Below are 10,830 nucleotides of genomic sequence, written 5' to 3' on the forward strand. Positions count from 1 at the left end.
TCTTCTTCTTCTGGAACCCCTATAATTCGAATGTTGGTGCGTTTAATGTTGTCCCAGAGGTCTCTGAGACTGTCCTCAGTTCTTTTGATTCTTTTTTCTTTATTCTGCTCTGCAGTAGTTATTTCCACTATTTTATCTTCCAGGTCACTTATCCGTTCTTCTGCCTCAGTTATTCTGCTATTGATCCCATCTAGAGTACTTTTAATTTCATTTATTGCATTGTTCATCGTTGCTTGTTTCATCTTTATTTCTTCTAGGACCTTGTTAACTGATTCTTGCATTTTGTCCATTCTATTTCCAAGATTTCGGATCATCCTTACTATCATTATTCTGAATTCTTTTTCAGGTAGACTGCCTATTTCCTCTTCATTTGTTAGGTCTGGTGCATTTTTATCTTGCTCCTTCATCTGCTGTGTGTTTTTCTGTCTTCTCATTTTGCTTATCTTACTGTGTTTGGGGTCTCCTTTTTGCTGGCTGCAGTTTCGTAGTTCCCGTTGTTTTTGATGTCTGTCTCCAGTGGCTAAGGTTGTTTCAGTGGGTTGTGTAGGCTTCCTGGTGGAGGGGACTAGTGCCTGTGTTGTGGTGGATGAGGCTGGATCTCGTCTCTCTAGTGGGCAGGTTCACGTCTGGTGGTGTGTTTTGGGGTGTCTGTGGCCTTATTATGATTTTAGGCAGCCTCTCTGCTAATGGATGGGGTTGTGTTCCCGTTTTGCTAGTTGTTTGGCATAGGTTGTCCAGCACTGTGGCTTGCTGGTCGTTGAGTGAAGCTGGGTGCTGGTGTTAAGATGGAGGTCTCTGGGAGATTTCCGCCGTTTAATATTATGTGGAGCTGGGAGGTCTCTTGTTGACCAGTGTCCTGAAGTTGGCTCTCCTACCTCAGAGGCAGAGCCCTGACTCCTGGCTGGAGCACCAAGAGCCTTTCATCCACACGGCTCAGAATAAAAGGGAGAAAAAGTAGAGAGAATTAGTAGAAGTATGAGGAAAGAAAGAAGGAAAGGAGGAAAGGAAGGAAGGAAGGAAGAAAGAAGCAAAGAAGGAAAGAAAGGAGGGAGGGAGGGAGGAAGGAAGGAAGGAGGGAGGGAAAGAAGGAAAAAAGACAGAAAGAAAGAAGATACAGTAAAAATAAAATAAAGTATAATATAGTTATTGAATTAAAAAATATTTAGAAAAAAAAAAAGGGACGGATAGAACCTTAGGACAAATGTTGGAAGCAAAGCTATACAGAGAAAATCTTACACAGAAGCATACACATACACCCTCACAAAAAGAGGTAAAGGGGGAAAAATCATAAATCTTGCTCTCAGAGACCACCTCCTCAATTTGGGGTGATTCGTTGTCTAAAGGAGGGAAGGAAGGAAGGAAAGAAAGAAAGAAAGAACGAAGGTAAAGTATAATAAAGTTATTACAATTAAAATTAATTATTAAGAAAAAAAATTAAAAAAAAAAAAAACATGGACGGATAGAGCCCTAGGACAAATGGTGGAAGCAAGACTATACAGACAAGATATCACACAGAAGCATACACGTACACATTCACAAAAAGAGGAAAAGGGAAAAAAATCATAGATCTCGCTCCTAAAGTCCACCTCTTCAATTTGGGATCATTCCTTGTCTATTCAGGTATTCCACAGATGCAGGGTATATCAAGTTGATTGTGGAGCTTTAATCCGCTGCTTCTGAGGCTGCTGGGAGAGATTTCCCTTTCTCTTCTTTGTTCTCACAGCTCACAGGAGCTCAGCTTTGGATTTGGCCCTGCCTCTGCGTGTAGGTCGCTGGAGGGCGTCTGTTTTTTGCTCAGACAGGACGGGGTTAAAGGAGCCGCTGATTCGGGGGCTCCGGCTCACTCAGGCCGGGGGTGGGTGGGGGGGAGGGGCACTGCGTGCGGGTTGGGCCTGCGGCGGCAGAGGCCGGCATGACGTTGCTCCAGCCTGAGGCCCGCCGTGCGTTCTCCCGGGGAAGTTGTCCCTGGATCCCGGGAACCTGGCAGTGGCGGGCTGCACAGGCTCCGCGGAAGAGTGGTGTGGAGAGCGACCTGTGCTCGCACACAGGCCCCTTGGTGGCGGCAGCAGCAGCCTTAGCGTCTCCCGCCCGTCTCTGGGGTCCGCGCTTTTAGTCGCGGCTCGCGCCCGTCTCTGGGGTTCGCGCTTTTAGCCGCAGCTCGCACCCGTCTCTGGGGTTCGCGCTTTTAGCCGCGGCTCGCGCCCGTCTCTGGAGTTCCTTTAAGCAGCGCTCTTAAACCCCTCTCCTCGCGCACCAGGAAACAAAGAGGGAAGAAAAAGTCTCTTGCCTCTTCGGCAGGTGCAGACTTTTGCCCGGACTCCCTCCCGGCTAGCCTTGGTGCATTAACCCCTTCAGGCTATGTTCAAGCCGCCAACCCCAGTCCTCTCCCTGCGCTCCGTCCGAAACCGAAACCCGAGCCTCAGCTCGCAGCCCCGCCCGCCCCGGCTGGTGAGCAGACAAGCCTCTCGGGCTGGTGAGTGCCGGTCGGCACCGATCCTCTGTGCGGGAATCTCCTCGCTTTGCCCTCCGCACCCGTCGCTGTGCACTCCTCCGCGGTCCCGAAGCTCCCCACTCCGCCTCCCGCAGTCTCCGCCCGCGAAGGGGCTTCTAGTGTGTGGAAACCGTTCCTCCTTCACAGCTCCCTCCCACTGGTGCAGGTGCCGTCCTTATTATTTTGTCTCTGTTTTTTCTTTTTTTCTTTTGCCCTTCCCAGGTATGTGGGGAGTTTCTTGCCTTTGGGGAGGTCTGAGGTCTTCTGCCAGCCTTCAGTAGGTGTTCTGTAGGAGTTGTTCCACGTGTAGATGTATTTCTGGTGTATCTGTGGGGAGGAAGGCGATCTCCGCATCTTACTCTTCCGCCATCTTCAAGGTCCCCCCTCCGCTGAGTGTTTTTTTATCCCTTCTTTTGAAAACTTCTTTTGCATATAAGAACAAAGTGATCATCATTTTTATGGGCTAAGAAGCCTCAAGGTTAGTGGGTGTGGACAATTAAGATTTGATGAAAATTTATATGCTCTGACCCATTTTTGCCACTTACCTGAATTTATTCCCCCAAACCCCTAAAATTTCAGTAGAAGGCAAGAGCTATGTGTCCAATAATATTTAGTTTAAAAAAATGGAAACAACTAACCCTTAAAAATGAAAACTATATGCAACATGGAGAATGCTTCTGATATAATATTGAACGAAATAAAGCCGTATGCAAACTATCTGCATGATAACAACAACCATGGAAAAATAAGCATGCAAATAGCCTAACTTAAGTGGCCTCTTCCTGGAAGGGAATATGGAAAACTGAAAATAGTGGTGTGTAAGAGAGGTAAAACTGCAGGAGATTCTTCTAATGAAAAACCCTAAACTAAACAAATCAAGAGATAAAGTGTAGGGAGCTGGAGAGGGTGGAAGCAGGGGCCTTGGAGTGAAAGAGCTAGCTCGCTATGTGCTATCTGATGGACTGGCCTGTGCGAGACTTGCAAAAGACCACGCCCTGCCACACACATACACACACCCTGCATTTCCCAGCATTAGTCACTGGCCTATAACTCGTCGTGTTTGTCATGGCTATCTATGTTTTAATTCTATTTTTCTTAACAGTTTTCTCTGATTTGACTTTGAATCTAATCATTCTTTCTATAATAGTAATATTTTGCTAGTTATATTTTCTTTTTCTTATATTTAAATTTTATTTTATTTTTTTATACAGCAGGTTCTTATTAGTTATCAATTTTATACATATTAGTGTATATGTGTCAATCCCAATCTCCCAATTCATCACACCACCTCCACCCCACCTCCACTTTCCCCCCTTGGTGTCCATACGTTTGTTCTCTACATCTGTGTCTCTATTTCTGCCCTGAAAACCAGTTCATCTGTACCATTTTTCTAGATTCCACATATATGCATTAATATACGATATTTGTTTTTCTCTTTCTGACTTACTTCACTCTGTATGACAGTCTCTAGGTCCATCCACGTCTCTACAAATGACCCAATTTCGTTCCTTTTTATGGTCGAGTAATATTCCATTGTATATATGTGCCACATCTTCTTTATCCATTCATCTGTTGATGGGCATTTAGGTTGCTTCCATGTCCTGGCTATTGTAAATAGTTCTGCAGTGAACATTGGGGTGCATGTGTCTTTTTGAATTATGGTTTTCTCTGGGTATATGCCCAGTAGTGGGATTGCTGGGCTAGTTATAGTTTCTTAATGCATATAAAGATTAATACTGGGACTTCCCTGGTGGCACAATGGTTAAGAATCCGCCTGCCAATGCTGGGGACACAGGTTCGAGTCCTTGTCCGGGAAGATCCCACATGCTGCGGAGCAACTAAGCCTGCACACCGCAACTGCTGAGCCTATGCTCTAGAGCCCACGAGCCACAACTACTGAGCCCATACGCCACAACTACTGAAGACCACGTGTCTGGAGCCCATGTTCCACAACAAGAGAAGCCGCAGCAGTAAGCAGCCTGCGCGCCGCAATGAAGAGTAGCCCCCGCTCGCCGCAACTAGAGAAAGCCTGCGAGCAGCAACGAAGACCCAATACAGCCAAAAATAAATAAATTAATAAAAAAAATTAATACCAAACTATTAACATAACATACTTTTCATCAAAGTCTCCGTAATCAACTCATCACCTCCAGGATCACACACATTACCGGCCAGGGAACACAGGAGAGTAGAGGAACTACATTTTTGCTTGGAACATTGGTTCTGTTTAATAAACTAAATTTAGATAGGCCTCTAATCAGCAGAGGTACTTCGGGGACACAACCTCTTTGTGGCTTTGCCTCTGAGCCCTGTGCTGGGTCAGCAAGGCTACAAATGGCCAGGAGCTGCACTGAGCAAGTGCTGGGCCTCCAGCTCTGGCAGGGCTCTAAGCAGCAGACACCAGCCAGAAAACCAAGGGGTTAGAGATGACAGACTAGCAAGAATTTATTCACAAGAATGAAAAAGATTGTTTCTTTCCTTATAAAGACTCTTACCCCAAATTAAGTGTTAAGATAAATATTCTTTGGAATTAACCGCCTGGATCAAAACACCAACTCTGGGGGAACTCTTAGAAGCAAATAGCACAGATGCTAGGTGACAGTCTCAGCATCCAAATTTGGCTGCAGCTGCCCCAGCATCCTGCGCACATCTGCCTTATACCTAGAAAAAGTAAGAGACTACTACTAAAAGTGGGGATACTAGTCCTGTCATATTTCTACATTATCTGGTCCCTCTTTTTTCCTCTATAAAGTTGGTGGATATAGGGAAAGCCAGGGACATGTTAGCCTGGAGAACACATCATTATAAAAGGACTCTGCTCTAATCAAATGTCATTCAGTAGATTTTACTTATTACTTTTACCTTTTTTGTTTGTTTGCATTAGCACACACTGTTTCATTGACAACCTTTTTTTTTGTTTGTTTTTCAGTGATGTTAAAAAACATCATAGGATGAGGAAGACGGGGATATGGTAAAGCTAGCTAACATTGTAGAAATAGTGAGCACATGCTCCTGACCTTCTGTCCACAACAGCTGCAGCAGCTGGTTCCACAACACAGTAGAGGGTGTCTGTGGGGATGATGCACCTCACACACAGGTCTGAGAGTCCCAGCAGGCAAAGCTCTATCTTATTGCTACTGAGATCTGTGGAAGTGGATTTTTACCACTTCCTTTTGTGGTTTTGGCCAGTGCTGAAAAACTCTCACTACCAGAAACTTTTCATATTGGGCTTTGTACCTGGTCCTATTTTCCATCTTAGCTTGAGGTTGAGTGTCCAGTGTTCCTCAAGTTGAGGTAAGAAGTTGGAGGCCTAGACGACATACTGTCAGTCTGTAAGGGAGTGTCCATGGGAGAGCATGACACCTGGATTCTCACATCTGCTCTCTTGCCCAGGTGGGCTGCCCAGGGGAGCAGTTTCATCAGTTACCACCATGCTTATGTGGGTCACAGTGCCTTTGCAGAACCATGAATATCATGTCTTCCAACAAAGGAGCACAACATGGCTTAGTAAGGGAAGCTCCCAGTGGAAATATAACAGATGGATCACCATGTTGGCTCATGTGGCCCCCACAGCTGAATGAGGACTCCCCCAAACCTTTTCATGTATGCCACTCTTGATCCACACACCTCCACTGTGTTCTGCACTTCTTTTCTCTCCTTAGTTGTTTGTGTTTTACAGGAAAAAGAGCACGTGATCGTGTAAAGAAATGGTACCTGGTAAAACTATACAAATACTTAAAAACACACACACAAAAGTGTGTGCAGGGTTTCCCTGGTGGCGCAGTGGTTGAGAGTCCGCCTGCCGATGCAGGGGACACGGGTTCGTGTCCCAGTCCGGGAGGACCCCACATGCCGCGGAACAGCTGGGCCTGTGAGCCATGGCCGCTGGGCCTGCGCGTCCGGAGCCTGTGCTCCACAGCGGGAGAGGTCGCAACGGTGAGAGGCCCGCGTACCACAAAAAAAAAAAAAACAAAAAAACAAAAAATAGAATTACCATATGACTTTATTCAGAAGCACACAGGCCTGGCGTCTGTTTGCCTTTTTGACTGAGACATTAGGTAGATCAGGAGTATGCTGTAGACCAGTGTTTTCCTCATGTAGGATGTTGCTTTAGTTTCTTGTTGCTGCTGTAACAAATTACCACAAACTTAGTGGTTAAAAACAACACAAATTATCTTATAGTTCTGTAGGTCAGGAGTGTGACATTGATCTCACTAGGCTAAATCAAGGTGTTAGCAGGGCTGTATTCCCTTCTGGAGGCTCCAGAGGGCCATTTCCTTGCCTTTTCTGGCTTTGAGGCCCATTTCTCCATTTCTGCATCTTCAAAGCCAGCAGAATTGAATCTGCAGATCTCTCTTTCTGACCTTGCTTCCATCCTCACATCTCCTTCTCTGACTCTGACCATCTGACTCCTTCTAACACATTTGAGGACCTTTGTGATTCCATTGGGCCCACCTAGATAATTTCCTCTTTGCTGTATAAACTAACATATTCACAGGTTCCAGGGTTCAGATAGGGACATCTTAGGGGGGTCATTAATTTGCTTGCCAGAGATGTCAATTGCTATCACATGAAAAAGAGGAATGAGGTTTTCTGTTAAAAAGTTGTATTTTCAAGTAAACACAGGAGCCTTTGATATGCTAAGGTACACTGCATCTTTCCAAAAGAGCTCTCCAAAGAGATAAGGTCTTGTGTCACACCAACACCTGCCCTCCACACCTGCCTGAAACCCAGGAGGCCACCTGCATGCCACAGGCAAGGGCTTCCTGGCCAGGAGACCCGTGAGACGCAGCCCTGGGGCAGCTTTTCCCACCATATTGCCAAACCGACTCCCTGAAAAAGACTTCAGGTAACCGGGGAGTGGTTGTAAGGACAGCAGGCCCATCAACCCAGGGGCCCGGTGTGGGAGGGCCCCGTTGAGGGGGCGGGGCCTGCGGGGCGGGGCCTGCGCCCCACCCCCACCCCGAGTTGGGCTAGCGAGAGCGGATGGGGCATGTAGTCTGCGCTCTCAGGGTCAGTGGTGAGGCTCCGTGGGTTGGCCTGGTCGCTGGTCCCTGGCCCCGGTCGCCCCTGCCCCTTGCTACCTTAGGGTACATGGTCCAGGCCCGCCTGGTGCCCGCCCTCCAGCCCTTGCCCTCCTGCGCCCACAGGAGCCCCTCTCCCAGTTCTCCGCCTACATTCCCGGTAGCCCTTCATCAGTCTCTTCTCTGTGTTGCTCCTCTGCCAGCCCCGTAAAAAGTTTATTTCGTATCAATTCCAGGGGCTTCCAAAGGTTATTTTCCATTCTCCACAGTAATAAAGGGTTTTCGGATCTCAGTCCATTACCTTCCTCACCTTCCTCCCAACACACACACACACACACACACACACACACACACACACACACGCACACACTGTAAATCAAAAGTTCCTGAGAACAATTCTTCCCCTTAACTGGATAAGTACTTTAATGTTTTTTTTTAGGCTGGTCACATCCCAATAACTTGATTTCACAGTTCGCAGAGTGTGTCCAGCAGTTTGGGAAGCACATAAGTCCTGGGCCATGTGCTCACCACTTGGCTGCGCTGAGATGTCTGCACCGAGTGCTGTTCAGAAGAGGGCGTGTCCTGCGCTTCTAGCACAGCCAGGCTTCCATCAGGGCCAGGCTCTGTCGCTCCTTCCATGTGTATATCTGTTATCATGCTTTGTTCTTGCAGCTCTTGTGGTGAGGATATTTCCTCCCCCATTTTTCAGATTAAGAAATCGAGTTGGTTTATTTTGAAACACACTACACTAGAGGAGAAAGAGGCCAAGGATCTTGAAGGTACAGGGTTGAACCCACATTCCCCATAGAACTTTGGAATGTCTTATCAATGGACATGTGACAATATGCAAAGAACAAACACTGTAGAAGATTTCATGATGCAACACAGAGCTCAGGATGCATAAACATGCATCCTAGTGTTTGGAAACTGATGCCTCTCTTAAGGAAGGAAGACATTTTAGTGATAAAGAAAAAAGTATAATGACAAATGAGAAGACAACAAATTGAAAAAATATATGTATAAAACGCTATGAACAAAAGACTTGGAAGACAAGTGCTAAGGTACAACCCACAGAATAAAATCAGTTATTTGTGCAGTATTGCCATGGATCTACACACATTTTATTTACTGCTACTTTAACTTTTAAGGTGAAATTGCCTTATTTGTTATTTGGCAGAAATGTTTGTGGCAAAGATATCTACAGCAAAGACACTTATGATGAAAATACCAGACAGGGTATTAGAAATCCCAAACCTCTCAATTCTCACCTGGTGTTCTGGTGGTAGGCCACATTGTCAGAACTTTGGAAGCCATGAGAACAGAGGTAAGGAGACAAAGTTTCCTGACTAGCCATCATCTAGCACTTTCTAAGTAAAAATATGTTCCATGCCTTTCTGAGAATGGTCACACAGGTTGGCATCCCGTGTGTGGCACTGGTCCCACTCCCAGAGGTCCTGATTAATTGGTCTGAACTGCCCCTTCCTGTGGGTGTTTTTTAAACTTCTCTAGATCATTTTAACATGCATCTCCTTGCTAAGCAACGTCTGCCCCTCTTCCCAGTGGCTCCCTTCCATCAGAAGGCAATCCTCTGTGAGTTAGTGCAGAACAAACATCATTTCTAATGTGGCAAGTCCATGATTCTGAGTCAGGACATGTTCAGGGGCTGACTTAACTGAAAGTCTAAGAGAACCAGGGAGGACACTGGGAGAGGTAGGAGAGAAGACCAGCTGCTCACTGCCCAAGGTTTAGAGGCTGTAGATGAGAAGTCAGGCTTGAGGAAGTGACCAGCTTAAAAACAGGCAACTGGGGGAGCCGTTGAGTGGTGGTTGAACCTAAGTCGATCTGACACCAAAATCTTCCTGAATCCAACAATCACGCAAATAGCCTTAAAAATTGTAAAGCTCTAATGGGCCATTCGTGGGTCTTACTTCCTTGCATCGGTTCTCCCATTTTATCTTCACCACAACCCTATGAAATCGGTACTTTGCCTCCATTTTCTAGATAAGACGTTCTGCTCAGCGTGCCATCTGGAAGCTCACACTTGTGGGCTCTCTAGGTAAAGCAGGAGGTCGAGGTGAGGTACAAACTGAGCAAAGAGCACAATTCCACACTTTGCACAAGGTTAAGCAGGAAGTCGAAGTGAGGAAAAACCTGAGCAAAGAGCACAATTCCTCACGTTGCACTGGTAGTTGTCGTAAGAGGAATTGCCAACTACGCCTGGCTAAGGCCTTCCCTGGATAAAGGAACCTGCCACACTTAGACGCCTTTAAAGGAAAATTTATTCAGCGAAGTTCCCAGTGTTTTGCGATGGTCTCCCTTTGCAGCGCCAATACTGCAGAGACTTAGGTTTGCTGCTAACTAGGCTAGCTGACCCTGCATACAGAAGCAGCCTTTTCCCTTTGCAAGCTTGGATCCCGGTTTCTTAGGGGCTGCTTGCAAGACCCTCCTATTGCCCAACATCTCTCCTCTGCCCCTACACCTGTGTAGGAAGTGAGTATTCTAGCCTGAGAAGCAGGGCTTTTGCAACTCTGGAGGAGAGAGAATCCTACAGCCCACGTTTGTCCTGGGAATCCGCAAGGCGACCCTTGGCCTCAGTGTAGTGACTAAATTTCCACTGGGCAAGTTCTGCCTGCCACAGTTTCCATGAGGTCTCTACCGTCTGGGGGCTTAAATGGAGAGCGAGGAGAGCTGTCAGCTCTCACAGAACTCTGGCCTCCGCACTGTTTGCCATGCACCTGAACTCAAGACCACACGTCTCCTCCCGGCCTGCTGAGAAACAGGCATCCGTTTAGGCCATTCGTAACACTTTTTGGGATGTAGACTCCAAGGTGACACACTTTTCTCTTCCTTGGAAAAATACAGTGCCCCAGCTTGCCAACACTCACGAAGGCAGTCCGAGCCAGTCTCATGTGCTGAGCCACTTGGATTCAGTGAGGAAAAGCATCCTGCATTGAGGTAAACGTTCTGCTCAGCGTGCCATCCGGAAGCTCACAATTGTCGGCTCTCTAGCTTAAGCAGGAGGTCGAGGTGAGGTCCAAACTGAGCAAAGAGCACAATTCCACACGTTGCACAAGGTTAAGCAGGAAGTCGAAGTGAGGACCAACCTGAGCAAAGAGCACAATTCCTCACGTTGCACTGGTAGTCGTCGTAGGAGGTATTGCCAACTACGCCTGGCTAAGGCCTTCCCTGGGTTAAGGAACCTGCCACACTTACACGCCTTTAAAGGAAAATTTATTCAGCGAAGTTACCATTGTTTGGCGATGGTCTCCCTTTGCAGCGCCAATACTGCAGGGACTTAGGTTTGCTGCTAACTAG

This window comes from Monodon monoceros, unplaced genomic scaffold (genome assembly GCF_005190385.1).
Source record: "Monodon monoceros isolate NGI ecotype Baffin Bay Population unplaced genomic scaffold, NGI_Narwhal_1 Super_Scaffold_16, whole genome shotgun sequence".
NCBI classification, from domain to species: Eukaryota; Metazoa; Chordata; class Mammalia; order Artiodactyla; family Monodontidae; genus Monodon; species Monodon monoceros.